Here is a 17160-nt window from a genome sequence, read left to right as displayed (position 1 = left end):
TAAGCTTTGTAGCTATCGAGGCATGACACTAGAGATCAAATGTTTACCTTAATAACTAGACCTCCTGCCTCAGCCTGAATATTTTAAGCACCAAAACTTAATCCCCACTCCATCCATTCAACTTAATTACCCCCACAGACATTTACTCCTGACATAAAACACTGAAAACGAAAAGCCCAACAACCTCTAAAATACACATTCCACAAACAGAAAAATAACAGAGCGGAGAGGGAGCTCAAAGGAACTAGAAACCCCCTTTCTCATAATGATCAAAGCATCAAAACACTGGAAAGTTGATTTTTATGTAAATGAAAGACAAATAATGCAGTCACCCAAATAAGGAAATGATCATGGAGGCCGGTTTTTATACTGATGAAATGAAATGCTCCAATCCAGTAAATACACGCTTCACTTTGTCCCTCCACTTGAATGGCCTTGTTTTTGGTCAAAACTGCTCACCTCTCACTTTAAAGTAAGTCTCTCCAGGACTGGGTACTTGAACATTTTCAAAAATAAGTCTAACTCCAAAGAACCTTAACAATAAATAACATGATTAATTAGGAAAATAGGAGGAAACAAAATGTTATCGAATCGTTTTCAGCATGTTTATTCTTTCTCCAAATGTTCTGCTGAAGCAGCAGCATCTCTGTTCTTTCTTTCCAGCCATGATTTTCCTCCCCAGGAGCAACCCGACATTTCTCTTATTTTTGCAAGTTGCTTACTTTTTTTGTGCTTTACTGACTGGTACTATACACATACAGTCAATGCTCTAATTCCTTCTGCAGCTACAATATTTGCTCTTATGGCATTTCTATACAAGGGATTCTTACTTCAGGTCAGAAAAGTTGTTCCCTTGTTATGTCCATTGATTAAAAAACAAAATAGTCAGAGGTCATGACTACTCAAACCTATAGTGTTTTATAAGGTTGATCATAGAGTTAGAATATCCTTGTACATAAATAAGCATTTACCTAAGGCATTACGTCAAGAGTGTCTACCTCCTCTACGGGCAGCGTTGGCCTTGGGTGGAACTGTCCAGTAGGTAAAGTTTGTCCCCAACAATGCTACTCAAAATGTGGTTCATAGACCAGCACCAGTCTCCTGTTATCTATCTCTTAATGTGATAAGTACAGAAAATTGCAGGTGAGGATTTAGGTATTTTTATAGCAGTTCTACATTGCCTGATATTCTAGTGTATGCTCAGTGGACATATCTCACTAAGCAGTGTTAGTACCCACCTTGATGTTGCCAAGCACAAATGACGAATAACTTTTGGTGTGAACTGATACCAGTGTTGGTCTACAACAAGTTGGAGAAAAGTAACTGGTCTTCATGAAAGATAGTTTAAAGAATTCATCTAGAGCATGTTCTCACCTCCTTTTCAAGGATTTTTCATCTTAAATATTGCCCCAAGCTTCCTGGTCTCACAGAATCTGTGGTCTGCTGAGAAACTGGGCTAAGGAATTAACACCTATAAATGTAAATCTATGTTATAAGTAGATGTTATGGGAACAGACACTTGATACAATGCCTTAGATGATGCTTACTTATGCACAATGATCTTCTAACTCCAGTAGAGTTCTTAGACAACACTCCGTGAATGTATACGACACCTATGAATGTAAACCTACTCTCCCCACCCCCAATTTCACCCCAACCATTCATAACTTAGCCATGCTTGTTTATACAAAGCTCTGATGTGTCATGTCTAAGTAAAAGCTTTGCCCCTCCCAGACACACCCACTAGCACTCCAAAACTGTTAGCACATCATAGTTGTACTATCAGTGCTTGAAACTGAGAGCATTAATCTGAAAAAATAACTGATTCGTCTCTGAAGGACACCTGGAAGTCTCCTACTCAAATCAGATTCTGAGTGAAGACCACACCTTGCATCAAAAAACAGCCACCCACCTTAATCATAAACATCACATCCAGTGCACACACATGCACACGCGCACGCACACACACACACACATACACATGCAGGCACATCATGCAGAAAAGCATGCAGAGAGACATACACAGACTACCATGTCCAGACTGTGGCAACTGTCTTTTGTTTGAAAAGCAATTACATGGCCACAACCAGCAGACCCAGCTCTGGCCTGGATACTCCATAAAGAAAGCAACATTTCACAAGTTCATTTAGACATTGTCATTCTGGGTTAGAATAGGTATTAAAGTTTTTACCTAAATTGATACAAACATAACCATCTTTAACCCCAAGGCTCTGTGAGAGGTAAACAACCTTTGGATTTATTCCAGCTCCATCACTTTCTGGTGTTTGATTTCCAGCAATTTGTTCAACTTTTCTGAGATTTTTTTTCTTCTGTCAAGTGAAGATAACAGTACATGCTTTATGGAGTTGTGGGGAGAATTAAATTATGATAAAATGCTTAACAAGATGTCTAGCATGTAACATATCTATTGAACATAAAATCTCTCTATTCTTTACCCAGTTTTCTTATAGGATGTCTTTTCAGCCAAGGCTTCTTTCTTAAAAAGGTCATCTAAGACCTCCCTATTCATATATGTATATGAAATGTATAACTGGTAAGCTCTTCATTTACAAATCTCTGATATCTCCCATTGGCAGAATCAAACCACAGAGAAGCGAATGGGAGGAGAAGAGAGAGGAAAGAATCTCTGTGTTAAAACCACAGTGGGGAATGGCTGTCTGACCCTTTCTAGATTCTGACTAACTGCCCAGGGTCTAAGCCTGCCAATATCTAGGAATTGGAGGGAGTCTGTTCAGTTTGGGACACAACTTACCTTATCCTGTGTCTGGATCCTAGAAAGGAGCACGTATTTGAGAAGTTCTTCAGACAGTACTGATGTATTGTTGCCTTTGAGGCCCACTGACCTGGATGAAGAGGTACAAACATGCAGAATTACTGTATCTGACGGTAATGAGACTACAACTAACTGCAAGAGGAGCATAAAGAAAAGAGAAAGACAGAGAGAGAGAGAGAGGATTCCACTTAGGGCAGCAACCAACACTTAGAGGAGATGACACATGGGCTGAATGTTTGGGGTGTGAGCAACAGAAAGATACACACAGGGAAGAAGCTCAGACTCATTAAATTTGCCAGGAAAAAAAAACACAGCCTAGCTATAAATGAGACCTTAGAGTTTAGAATAATCGAGGTGGGTAGATCATGAGGTCAAGAGATCGAGACCATCCTGGTCGACATGGTGAAACCCCGTCTCCACTAAAAATACAAAAAATTAGCTGGGCATGGTGGCGCACGCCTGTAATCCCAGCTACTCAGGAGGCTGAGGCAGGAGAATTGCCTGAACCCAGGAGGCGGAGGTTGCAGTGAGCCGAGATCACGCCATTGCACTCCAGCCTGGGTAACAAGCGTGAAACTCCGTCTCAAAAAAAAAAAAGAATAATATAACTGTTTTTTTTTTTTGCATTGATGTAAGTTTCAAAGATATTAAGAAGACATTAGAAAAGTATTGGCTTCAGGCAAAATGTAAAATACTTTCCCAGACACCTGGCAAAAAGAAGGATTATTTCCACTCAGAGCTCTTCATAGGATAACTTTGAGTTTTAATGGTTCTTTGTTGACTATTGAAAAATATGACTATTTTTTAATGCAATTGTATGCAGGAATTATGCTCGTCCAGAAAAATAAATTAACTTAAAAACAAAATTCAGAAATTCTCTATTGGAATGAAAATAGGTGTCTGCAGAGAACTGCCAACTCATGTAATTCTAATGGAATTCTCTAAGGACAATTATCTAATAAGTTCCATTTTGCAAGAGAAATAATTGCAATGGAGCCACACTTCCCAAAATGCATTTGGCCAGGGCCATAGCTTCATACAAGTTGTAGTGCTTTTCTTTTTCTTTGCCTTTTCTTTAAGTTAGGGTCTCTCTCTGTTACCCAGGCTGGAGTACAGTGGTGTGATCTGGGATCACTGTAACCTCTGCCTCCCAGACTCAAGCAATCCTCCCACCTCAGCCTCCCAAGTATCTGGGAGTTCAGCTAAGCTAATTTTTGTATTTTTTGTAGAGACGGGTTTTGCCATGTCATCCAGACTGGTCTCGAACCGCTCAGCTCAAGTGATCCACCCACCTTGGCCTCCCAAAGTGTTGGGATTACAGACATGAGCCATTGCACCCAACCTGTAGTGCTTTTAAATAAGCAAAAAGATTACTGAAAGGACAAAGTGGTAAATGCTTTACTGGCTTCATATATATATATATATATATATATATATATATATATACACACACACACACACACACACACACACACACAATGTAAGCTGTTTTCAAAATTAGCCTGAATAATACATAAACGAACACTTAAATCCCTCATCTAAATTGTCTTTGTTCTTGGTAATTGTATATATTTTGTACAGTATCTATGCAGTTTCTTTTATTAATTATAAACTACACTACTGATCAGGTTTCACAGGCCTCCCCCACCTATTTGAATTATTATTACCAGTCTTATGATCAACTATTTAATCCCTCAAGGTGCAGGATACAAATGAAAATAATGTTGACAGCACCATCAAGAGGAACAACATGAGAGAGGAAACATAGAAATGAGGAAAAACAGAAAACTCATGAAAAGATACACTTTGAGGGTTTACCGCCTGTGAATAGCTATCATTAAAAAGACAGATATTAACAAATGTAGGTGAGGATACCCTCCTTCATGGCTGATAAAATGGCAAAGCTAACTTGAAAACCTTTTGGCAGTTGCTCAAAAGGCTGAACGTAGAATAACCATGTGACAAAGCATTTCCCTTTGTAGGTGTATGGTATGGGCTGAACTGTGCAGCCTCTGAAACTAGTATGTTGAAGTCCTAACCACTAATACTTCGAAATGTCATCCTTTTTGGAGATAAGATCTCTAAAGAGGCAATTAAGTTAAAATGAGGTCTTTAGGGTGGGCCCTAGTGCAATATGACTGGCATCCAAGGAAGAAGAGATTAGGACACACAGCAGGGACTTGCATGCACAGAGGAAAGGCCATGTGAGGATGCCACAAGAAGGCAGCCATCTTCAAGCCAAGGAGAGGGGTCTCAGGAGAAACCTACCCTGCTGACACCTTGATCTTGGACTTCCAGCTTCCTGAACTGTAAGAGAATGTATCTGTGGTGTTTAAGCAACCCACTTGAGGAGATTGGTTATGGCAGTCTTTGCAAACTAATACAGTATGTATGCAAGATAAATAAAACATTTGTCCACACAAAACATTCTACATGAGTGTTCATAACAGCATTATTCATAATGGCCAAAAATAGAAACAACCCAATTATCTATCAACTGATAAACAATATATGGTATATCTATACAATGGAATATTAGCTACAAAAATTAATGTCCAGAATAGGCAAATCCAGAGAAAGAGAAACTATGGTTTAGTGTGTGCCATGGGCTGGCAAAAGAGGAATGCAGAGTGACTGCTAATGAATATCAGAGTTTATTTTGGGGAAGATAAAAATATTCTGGAAATAGTAGTGATTGTTACAGAACCTTGTGATATACTTTTTCAAGTATAACATGTACACTTTAAGGTATACCACAACATGTACACTTTAAAGGGTAAATTTTATGTTGGCCAGCCTGGTCATGAATTCCTGACCTTGAATTATCCACCCTCCTCAGCATTCTAAAGTGCTGGGATTACAGGTGTGAGCCAGCACACATGGTGAAACCCTATCTCTATTAAAAATACAAATATTAGCCAGGCATAGTGGCAGGTGCCTGTAATCCCAGCTTCTCAGGAGGCTGAGGCAGAGAATCACTTGAAACCAGTAGGCAGAGGTTGCAGTGAGCCAAGATCGCACCACTGCACTCCAGCCTGGATGACAGAGTGAGACTGTCAAAAAAAAACAAACAAAAAAAACTTTATGCTATATGAAACATATCTCAATAAACCTATAAAATAAAAAAGAGAAGAGACTAGTCCTGTCTTCTTTAAAACTTGATGCAGAAATAAAGCTCTTCAAAAGTAAGTCGGATGCAGAAAGAAAGCTCTTTCAAAGGAAAGAACTAAAGCAAGAAACAAAAATCACCCACTCTAATATTTGGAAGTGAAATGCAAAACTGAAATATGAGAATATGGCTTTTTACTTTATGAAGCCCTGATTTAAATTTTTTCTTTATGCTTTAACAAAATCCCAAAAGTAAATGGTGACAAGAACAAATGCTAAATGTATTAAAATAGAGCAAAAAGAAAAAACAAACAAACAAAAACAACTTTACCTCCTGTGAATGTGAGACTCTGATACTGAATAATTAAAGGAATTGAGGGAAATGAGAAAATGGATACTTGGATAAAAGAAAGCTAAGAGAATATCAATTATTAGAAGAAATGACAGGATGCTTAACTGGGCTTGCCCTTAACATTACAACACAAATCAGGTGTTTGCTTTTACCAAAATGGGGACACCTAAAAAGGCAGTGACTTTGGAGTCATCTATGAGAGGTTGGCATGGCCACTAGACATTGTGAGTTTGTCCTTAAGGTGCCTAGACAAAATTGACTTACGAACTCTTTGTGTATCCTGAGTGACAGATAGTTCCCAGTCCCCAGCCTACGAGAGACCCTTGGCAGAAAACCATCGGTCTCTGTGGCATTCCCACTACCATAGATCCATCCTGGTTTCCCAGCTCTCTGCACATTCTCTCCTCTGCCACAGGTTCCGTGAGTAAGAAGGCCATCTTGGGTCTCTTACTGTGTCTTCTCCAAATTTGACGGCTTTGAACGCCTTCCTTAAAGGCCAACCAGGTAAATTTCCTACCCATTTAGACAACTCTTTTCTAAATGAGGGATGACTCTTGGGGTTACCACTGATTTTCAGGGTCAATGCTGTCATCTTTGCCTTAGCCACCATCTAACTGAGCCACTCTGAGGAGACACATGGCAACACCCTAATTGGGCTGGGTCAGTGCCACTCTCTTCAATGTTAGTGTCATATTCTGGTCCACCAGCTATACTGCTATTTCTAGTTCCTGGTCACCTCTGCCCCAACCCACACCATCCCTTTCAAGGATAATCAGTTTCCCCTGCCCGTGCACATACTTATTTACCTAGGCCACACCTCATATTAGATGATAATTTCCTGCTTCTTTCTGGACTTCTTATGAATAAATGAACTTCTCTCCACTTGCTTTCAGGTCTCAAAAGCATTTCTCCTAATCAGTGATGGTGTGTTTGCAAACAGTGAGAAATCTGAATATGTATCATGAATCTACACATGGTATTTTTTATCTTCCTATTAAGATAAATCGTTTGTTCTTCTTTTGCTAAAAACTAATAAAAATTAAATGTATATATCAGACACCAATACAAGGTAAATATCATATGCACAAAGTTTTTAAGAAGTTCACAGGGTATCTTTCATGTAGCATATGGTTCAATTGCATCTGTCTTCTTTTTTGCTGTGTTATTGATTTCTATTATAAGATGCCAAGGGGTGTTTATGTGATAAGTTGCCCTATAAATGGCTTTGTACTCAGACAATGAAATGAGAAATGTTCATCTATAATCGTAGTCCAGATGCTTTCTTGAAAATGTTGCATTTAATGCTGTCAAAAACTTTGTTTTCAAACCAGAACAAAGCAAAACAAAGCTAGCTTCCCTTTAATTGACATACCTTGTATGACCAGCATCACCCACACTTCTAAGCTATGTGAAAGAAAATGTGATTCTTAGAGGGAAAACAAAATCCTGAGAGAAAAATTCCAAAATTAAAATATTTAAAGTTCTGTCTCCTTTTGTAATCAATGGTTGAGTTTAAACTCAGTGTTAATACTGTGTAATTTACAGCTGCCAATAAAGATTCCATTTCTAATGCCCAGACAATATGATGGCCGGATGTAAATTATTTTCACTTAAATTATTTGGCAGATCTGTTTTTAGAGTTCAGAACTGAATGAGTTGCTTAAGCTGGCTGTGCACTGAAAAGATAAAGATGACTCTAGACCCAGGGCACCCCATAATTTCTAAAATACCCTTCCTCCCACAAAAACAATGATGTCACCATGAAGGGAAGAATAGAGAAAACTGCTTGTCATAAAAAGCTTGCTTTCATCTGTGAAAATAACCTAAAGCAGTGAACCATATAGTTACTTGGTGGTTATTTCATTTAAAAATATGTGAAAGTCTATTCTTGTTTCCTCTTTTCATGGTCCAGCACACTGAAAGAAGTCTATGCCATGCCTTTGAGGTGCAGTGATGAAACCTATTATCCAAACGATTGTCGGAAACATACCAAGTCCTTATTTCTCTCCTAACATTGAGAAGCTTTGTACCATGGAGAGCTAGATTTCAAATTGGCGAAGAAAGGAAAACACTGTAGATCTCTTCATAATCAAACAAGGGAAGAAGAAAGGAAGGTGTGACTTAAAAAGAGGTGGAGTCATTCTCATAAAAGTAATACAGACTTGTGAGGGATGGGATAATAATAAAAGCTATATGGTACCTTATACATAGAGCGTCTTACATATATTCACTAGTGCATTGTCACTTTTATATATAGAACATATAGACAAGAATAATGCAAATGAATATACTGAGCAAGCCAGTGGCCAAATGGTGAGAGCATTTTCAACCTCCACACAGACACATGTGCACACAGGCTTCATGGATAGTCATTATAAAACTTATTTAAGTTTTATAAATGTAGAGTAAGGTCCCTCAAAGGAATCTGCACAGGTATGCTGGTTATAAAGACTTTCAAATTTGTTAAGACTTCAAGTCATCCAGTGAACCTTTCCTGATTTTACACATTAAAAAACTGAAGTTTCTACAGATTAAGTAGCTTTTCATAATTAGTTCATTGCAGAGGCCGTTTAAAAAAAGATATTTCATGATATTTGAAAATGAACTAAGATTGTTTTTCTCAAACTATAAAAAATAGGCTATAAAAATATTACCAATATGTGTAAATACTAGATTGGTGCAAAAGTGATTAACATTTTTCCCATTAAAATGGGTTTTTCCCATTAATAGTAAAAGTTTTTCCCATTACTTGTGGTGAGAAAACCTCATACATGGGTTAGTATGCACGTTTATATTCCCTCACTTTGTCACCTAATAGGACCTAAAGGTAATGACATCCCAGTAGCAAGTAGCATGCTAGCACTCAGATGTCAGTAATACCTTTCTCCAATTAAAGCAACAGCTAGTTGGAGAAAAGGCTGATTCTGGGAGTTGGGAAGGGAATCCAGAAGATGAGCCTGGAGCATCATGTAGGGCCAGAAAATAAGGAAGTACTAAAAACAATGCCACATTAATGGGGTATATCAAAGGGACAGGGAGATAACAGAACACCCAATGCCAAAGCTGACATTGGAACAAAAATAATCAGAATTATATTCAAGTCCAAAAAAATAGCATAGTATTCCATGATAATACAACATATACAATAAATATTCAAGCATCCATACTGATAGGAATAAGTGATCAAATAATAAACAACTGGGAGAGAATAGATCTCCCACGCAGAATTCTAAATAATTTATGTAGACACTCCAAGGAAATGGAGCATGTAAATAAATCCCCCCTCCAGATGTGTGAGCAGTGCAAAGCGACTGCCTTTCTAAGAGTACAGTATGGAAAGAAATACAAAGAATAACTTTGCTGCGGAAAAACCTAACAAACTCTATCTCAGCCAGGTGATCTAGGCTTTCATCATCAGTGATAAGTCTTTTGACAACATGCATTTTTGATAGGCTGTGATAAGAAGTAACCCCATAAGACTATCGAGGTCAGATAGGTCATAAAAATGGTATGTAGCTCCACCCTGTTTGTTTGGGATACTTGCCATTGGAATTTAACTACCACGCTGTGATGAAGTTCAAACATGACCACAGGAAAGATCATATGAAGAGGCCACATTTATATCATTTCCTCTGTTTTAGTGGAGGTAGCTGTAAAGTTCTGTCCAGGCTGTGGGGAGGAAAACTGTTCCCAGCACTTAGTGAGAGAAGAGTGAAGGTCACATTGCAAGAAACGTGTGTGGCATGGGAGACATTATTGCAACCCATTTTTGGGAATTACAACACACCACGGGTGGCAACTAGAAAGAGAGGTGGAGTCAAGAGTCATCCTTGCTTGTTCTAAATAAGAGTGAAATAAGCAAGCTTGGGAAATATTCTATTTAAATGAAAAAACTTGAATACACAAGATAAAAATAAGTCAGTAGTATAAAGTTCCTGCAAAGGTGGGAGGGGTTGTGAACTGAAGTGGAGCTGGGATTAGCCTAGGATAGCTCCTTTATTGTACTAGGAGTGGGAATATCGAATGTTGATGCCTATTGATGGGTATTGGGAGGTTAATAACCTTCAGCCTTTTCATTTTTTTCATAATGTACCAGAAAAAGTCAGAAACCAAGTCTAATTGAACGTGAAGAGGGCACAGGGCAGTTTGAAGAGAGAGGCTAACATTTGAAAGAGGCATATGAGAAGGTGATCAGGGTTGATGCAGTGGAGGATGTGGCTTGTGAATTCAGAGAAAACCACATCTTTCCTGCTCTAAGATTCTCTCCAGAGAGACTGCTACATAGGTGCAGAAGTAAAAACATGAATAGTTTTGTCCATGGTTAGTTTTTTGCCACATAGACAAAATCAGAAATCAGGGAAGAATGATAACAGTATTGGCAAGAATGTTGTTGAAATATTGGCCCATGACATCTAAGAAAGATGACTCTAGAACACGAATAAATTAAAACAAAGCCAAAGACCCAATGGACCCATGTTGTTGTTGAAGTTGATAAGTGGTCATCATGGGAGTAGCCAAAGTGGAAGGAGCAGCAGTTATGATCAGAGAATGGGATGGTCTGACAATTTCAAAGGTGCAGTAGTTATGAGGTCCAGGGATTGGAATTAAGGGATGAAAAGGAATGACTGGGGTACAGGGAGATGAACACCCCACAGATGAGAAGGCCAAGAAACTGAAAGGCTAGGGCATTGGATGGCAATCTGACATCAAAAACCCAAGTCTGATGGCAGGCCTTGAGGTTAAAGGATTCCATAATGCACACTGATGAAGGGATTAAGTGATGAATGACAGAGTCGGGAAGGAATGGTCTGGCTCAAAGGCCAGGCTTCAGGAAGCACACAAACAAGCCTGGGACTATACAGATGATAGTTCTTAAAAACCTGAAAGCATAACACATATTTTGGAGATAAAACATAGCTATTCCCCCAAACTAAAAACATAATCTTTATTATAAGCATGCTGCTTTACTGCCAAAAATTAGGTTGGGAATATTATTCCAACAAAAATTGTAACTTTCAATAACAGTGTAAGTTTCTAAGACTTTAGGGGGCAGACTTATAGGCATTCAATATGATTTTGGCAAATTTGGGGAAGGATAGAGGATTTTCATGAATTAAAGTTAAAATTCTACTGAAATGCACTAAATGGAGAAAATTTAGAAAGATTAAAAATTCTGGAGATAATATTCCACATGAAAAATATTAAAAAAGAAAAACATCCAAAGTTACTGTTTCATAATATGATTAATTATATTTTCCTAGGTTTGTTTTGGAAATGTGAAGGCATAATAGAAAAAGATTTTGAGATCTAGTATATAGTCCTTAGTCCATGATTAAATAAGTGACTTTAGCAAAGTTACTTTTATGTCTCAGCTCTGTTTCCTTATATTTTAATCAGAAGGTAGACATTTAAGCTCTCTATATTATCATTATACATTAATTTTGCAGAATACTATTAATAAATCCATTAATTCAAGCAATATTTATTAAGTCTTTTTGGAAATTAAAATACACCAGTGAATAAAAACAAACTACTTATGAATTTTTTATACTGTAGTTAGTGGACATATATATTAAATAATAAATGTAATATGTAAGCAAACATGATTTGCTTATATATTACATTAGCTGGTGATAAAGTGATTTTGTAAGAAAAAAATAGAGTAAGTTATAAGAGGTAAGGAAGGTAAAGGTAAGACAATGGGATACAATTTCAATTTGGCCAGTCAGGAGAGAAAGTGACATTTAAAAAAGACACAGGACTAATGTTTAGTGAGATTGGTTACAGAAAACCAGAACTTAAAAGAACAACCAAAAATATGAAAAACATTGTCCTCTTTTAGTTGCTTTAAAAAAAAACCGCAAGATGACTGATGAGTAGAATGAAAGCAAAGGAGTTCCCGGCCCAACCTTCTGGCCTACTTTTCTATTCTCTGTCCATTACATGAGAGGAGATAGAGTGGCTCTGCTCTGGAAATGAAGGCCTTCTCTAAACACCAGAGCCAGACACATATAAAACCAGGGAGGTTATACTGCTTTGCCCTATTGCCTCAGGCTCTCTATTGCATGCCCTTAGGATATACTACCACTAAAAACAAGTCCAAGGAGTCTCAAACGTAAAATAAAACAAAAATATGAAAACTTAGACAACAGACGTAGAGAGTAGAAACTGAGGCACAAGATGGAGGAATCAAATTGCCTCTCCCTGTATTAGTTTTCTATTGTGTTTCCCCAAAAAAATAACAGCTTCAAACAACAAATCTTCACTACCTCACAGTTTCTGTGGGTCAGGAACATAGGTGAGACTGGGCCACTGCCTCTGGCTCAGGGACTCTCACAGCTGCAATCGAGGAAGTCAGTGAGGACTGCAGTCGCCTTCCACAATCTGCTGGGGGAGAATCCTAAGCTCATGCACTTGGCCATCAGCACGCCTCAGGTCCTCACTGGCTATGGCCAAAGACATAAGTTGTTTTACCACATAAGGCTCTCAATAGGTTATCATGACACAGCAGCTTGTTCCTCCCAGAGTGAATGGTCTCTCTGGGAGAGTAAGAAAGGGCAAAAGGATGCTCAAAATAGAAGCTACTTTTGTGTACGTATGTAAATTAATCACAGAAATGATTTTCCACCACTCCTGTAGTCTCTTCATCAGTAAGTGCACACTGCCCTCAAAGGGAGGGGATTATATAAGGTTGTAAATGCCAGGCGTCTGGGATCATTGGGGATCATCTTCCAGTCTGCTTCTCTATCCTTTGCTTTCTTCTCCATCTTTTGCTTTTAGCTTTTCCATCAGAAATTTAGAAACCAGCCCACCGATTCACACTTAAAGTTCAAAGAGTGTATGCAGATTAGGCTGGGTAGAACCCATTCACTTAAGATTCATTTTCATCAAATCACCTGGGCTTTCTGTTCTAACACCTCACTTTTTCCAGTATTCCTGGTAACAGGAGAGCAGATAGATCTTTCCTTAATAACTACCATTGAACACAGCATTTCCTCTCCAGAATTATTCTGAAACTCCAATTCTGAAAAAGAAAGAAGTAAAAGAGGGAGAGAGGAGAAAACGGGATACATCAACAGATCAAGAAAGGGTTAAAGAGTTTAACAACCCTTTTCAGCTGCTCAACCAAAGACTTTTTCAGTTTTTACACACCATGAAAAAATAATTACCTGCTTTAAAATGTGTCTCAGAAAGAGAAGGGACATTTTTGTATTTTTTGACTTGTATACTTTAGTGTTCAATTTTCTATTTAAGTTATTCCACAGTAGATCTTTAAGAATCTTCTATGTCACTAAAATTTATATTAAATTTATACATGTTCAAGTCTTTTTTTTTTGACCAGCTGCCACCCCTCAGGTCATCAGGGTACCTACCATAACACCTTACTGCCCCAAGCACTGATAGACTGGAATAGAGACATCACCATGGCCAATGGCAATTTATTTTATTGGCCCCAGAAGAGCTCATTTGCCTTCATGTTCTAGCAACTACTACTCTGGTGACTGTTATTCTTTCTAGTTGTGGCCAATATTGGCATTCGGTAAGCATATTTTTTCATGATTTATAACAAAGAGATGAGTGGAGAAAGATAAAATCCATTAAGTTTTGAAGCTAGAATTTGATAATAAGTCTTTCAGAAGCCAAAAAGGCAGAGTAGTACATGTTCACACATATTCAAAGATTTCTTTGAAAGCGTGGTGGTGATATATTTCTACACTTGCTAGTAAATAATTTGCAATTTTGACACAAAAAAATCTTTTGCCACATGCTTCCACTGATAAGTTGCCTGTTAATTCTAATTAATATGATATCAGATAAACTTGTGAAATGGGAAGTTTATTAACTACTGAAGCATTGTTGATGATGAATAGCATGAAAGGTCATGTATCTAAATATATTTTGAAGAAGACAAAAATTGGGATCAGAATTATCCTTCCCAATTAATTTTGACCTAATATTTTTCAGTGCTAACTTTGCCATTCTAATCTCTGTGGACCTTTACCAGTGAGTATAAATGGAGGGAAATAAGGCAAGAAAAATAATGTGAAGCAAAGAACATAAAAGAGGAATAAAAAGGTAGTATGTAAAGTAGCAGTAATAAAAACATTCTACTGTAATCAAAACCTCTCCATGGTTAAAAAATAAATAAATAAAAGTGCTTAAAACCGAAGAGGGCTATATTTATATCATTTCTTCTTCAATTTCAAATGTGGCATAATTTTACTCCGAGGTTTATTAGAAATGCTGAAGGCATCGTTATAACTAGCTTACTTCTATTTTGTTTATATTATGTACCGTGTAATAGGTGGCTAGTCCTCCTCCCGTTGGTTGCTATAAAGCTCAGAAAACAAAATTCAGCTACTTCTAACAAATGAACACATTTTATATAGTATTGTTACTGGTGTATATTAGCCTATTCTCTCGCTGCTAATAAAGACATACCCAAGACTGAGTAATTTATAAAGTGAAGGGGCTTAAAGGACTCACAGTTCCACACGGCTGAGAAGGCCTCACAATTAAGGCAGAAGAGCAAAGAGACGTCTTACACAGCGGCAGGCGAGCGAGCGCCTCTATGGAGGAACGCTCACTTTTATAACCATCAGATCTCGCGAGACTTATTCACTACCACAAGCGCAGCACAGGAACGCTCTGCCCCCATGATTCAATTACCTCCTGCTGGGTCTCTTCCATGGCACCTGGGAATTATGGGAGCAACATTTCAAGATCAGATTGTGAGGGGCGGGACACAGCCAAATCATATCACGGTGGTAATCTGTGGGTGGGTCTGCAGCAACCTCAATTCTTGCCGCCTCAGAAAAGGATTCGACTGAGGGGCTTAAGGCAGGAGAGACTAAAACAAGTTTTCAAGCAGGAATGAAAGTTTATTAAAAAGCTTTACATACCTGAGGAAAAGAAGAAAAGGAAGGAAGGTGCGCTTGGAAGAGAGCCTCATGGGCAACTTGAGAGACCAAGTGTGCTGATTGACCACTTGACCTGGGATTTTATACGCGGGCATAGTTCCGGGATCTTGCATTACATCACTTCTCTCCACTCCTGAGATTTTATTGTGAAGTTGCTGATCAGTTTCAGGTGTTTTCTATCTATTAGGGTGCTGCCCTTCCCTGGCACCAGCTGTGACCCATTATTACTTGAGGGAGATTGTTAACAGCTGCCTATCTCCTGATGGTCACCCCACACCCTTGGAGTGTGGTGGGGGGAAAGCCTGAGGGAGATTGTTAACAGCTGCCTATCACCTGATGGTCACCCCACACTCTTGGAGTGTGGTGGGGGGAAAGCCCTCTCCTGTCCTGCTCACACCTGACTAGCTACCTACTGTAACAGTAGGCATTTTATGTTTTAGTTTCTTCTCTGGATTTAGTTTATTTTTTCTATATCTATTTTCATTTTAGAAAACGGTTTTCATCATATGTATTAATTAGCTATTGCTGCATAACAAACCATCCCAAAACTCAGCAACTTAAAACAGTAAGTATTTAATGTCCTCAATAACCTGTAGGTCATCTGCTGATTGTTCTGGTCTAGGCTTGAATTGGGTGATCTCTATTAAGTTTGCCCACGCAGGTGAGGTCAGCTGGAATGCTTCATGGTTTCTGGCTAGAGTACCTGTGGTTTAATATGAAATATATGTGGTTTTTGTCCCTGGTTATTGTCAAAGAGCTCCTAACATGCTTGGAATTTCCTGAGAGGGATATCTTTATTATTCACAATAAGCCGCTTTGACAAATCCTGAATTTATGCTAATAAGGTGGCTTTGGGTGGGGCCCCTAGAGAGCCCCACGATGGGACCAGTCACAGCCAGAAAGACCAAGTGACTAGAGGATTAGAGGGTTGAACTTTCAGCCCCACCCACTGACCTCTGGGTGAAACTCTGTACAACTCAGGAGATCAAACTCTATAAAAATCCTTGAACAAAACGTGACAGGCTTCAAGGTTGGCGAATACATCCACATGTCAGGATGTTGATGGACCCAAATCCACTAAGACAGCAGCTCCTGTGCTAAGGACCCTTCTAGGCCTTGCCTTATGCATCTCTTCCTCTGGCTATTAAAATCCTTTGAAATATCCTTTATAATAAACTGATAAATGAGTGAGAAGGTACAAATGCTCCTCTCCCACAAACACAAAAAAGGAACAACACAGTAAACAACTACAGTTTGACCAGAGTGACTAAAGGAACATGCCAGAGTATAGCAAGGGAGTGGCAGAAACCGTGTGGAGCAGAGAAACTCAGGATGGCCCCAAGGAAAAGGGAAAGAAACATCCATCTCCTCTACCTGCCTAACTTACCTGGTAGGTATCAGCTCACAAGCAAGAGAGACTTCTCCCTACAAGGGAAAAGGTGAGTAGGAGGCTCCCAGCAGCTCCCATTACTACAGAGGACAACTGCAGCCTTTGCTACTGGAGGATTCTGTAGTCCTTGCAGGCCCTGAGCCCAGCTTAGGGAGCTGCCTGAAGTTGTAATGGAAGCACTACTCCAGAGGAGAAGCCTGGGTTATGCCTCATTTCCTGTGGCCAGATTGTCACTGCACATGGCATCTTAAAAGTGGAGCCACTGCCAGAAGGTATCCTGCTCCAGGGGCCACTAGCCACTGATCTCTGCATCTCTGAAGGTCTTCCATCATTTCGCATGCTCACATACACAGTGGCGCACCATTCCCCAGCTGAGTTGCTGCAGCCAGATTGCCCCGAGGCACTTTATCTCCCCCAGTCCCACTGCAGATGTGCTCCAACCCACAACTACTCAAAGCCTGCAGAGAAGCTGCTACCACCACCTGCCTGTGCAAGAACCAGCCCTTGCCTAAACCCCATGGGAACTGGAGCTTCAGCCCAGCAGAGCAGTCATGACCCTTATGCCAGAACCCATGCAGCACACTTCCCTCTTGGG

At 39.1% G+C, this 17160-nt stretch overlaps 1 long non-coding RNA gene across 3 annotated transcripts in view; it reads right to left on the bottom strand.

Annotated features, from left to right (window-relative positions):
* LOC118151595 (uncharacterized) overlaps nucleotides 1–14820 on the bottom strand; it is an 84458-nt gene extending 69638 nt beyond the window's left edge. For all 3 annotated transcript variants that reach the window (XR_004739991.3, XR_004739992.3, XR_013532687.1), the window contains exons 1-2: nucleotides 14742–14820; nucleotides 2774–2864 (exon numbers count right to left, since the gene is read on the bottom strand). This is a non-coding gene — a long non-coding RNA (uncharacterized LOC118151595). The remainder of the gene's footprint in view (nucleotides 1–2773; nucleotides 2865–14741) is intronic.
* Nucleotides 14821–17160: the final 2340 nt, after the last annotated feature.

Source organism: Callithrix jacchus, chromosome 2 (genome assembly GCF_049354715.1).
Source record: "Callithrix jacchus isolate 240 chromosome 2, calJac240_pri, whole genome shotgun sequence".
NCBI lineage: Eukaryota > Metazoa > Chordata > Mammalia > Primates > Cebidae > Callithrix > Callithrix jacchus.
The sequence above is the reverse complement of the archived record's forward strand: the minus strand, read 5'-3'. Positions and strand labels throughout refer to the sequence as shown.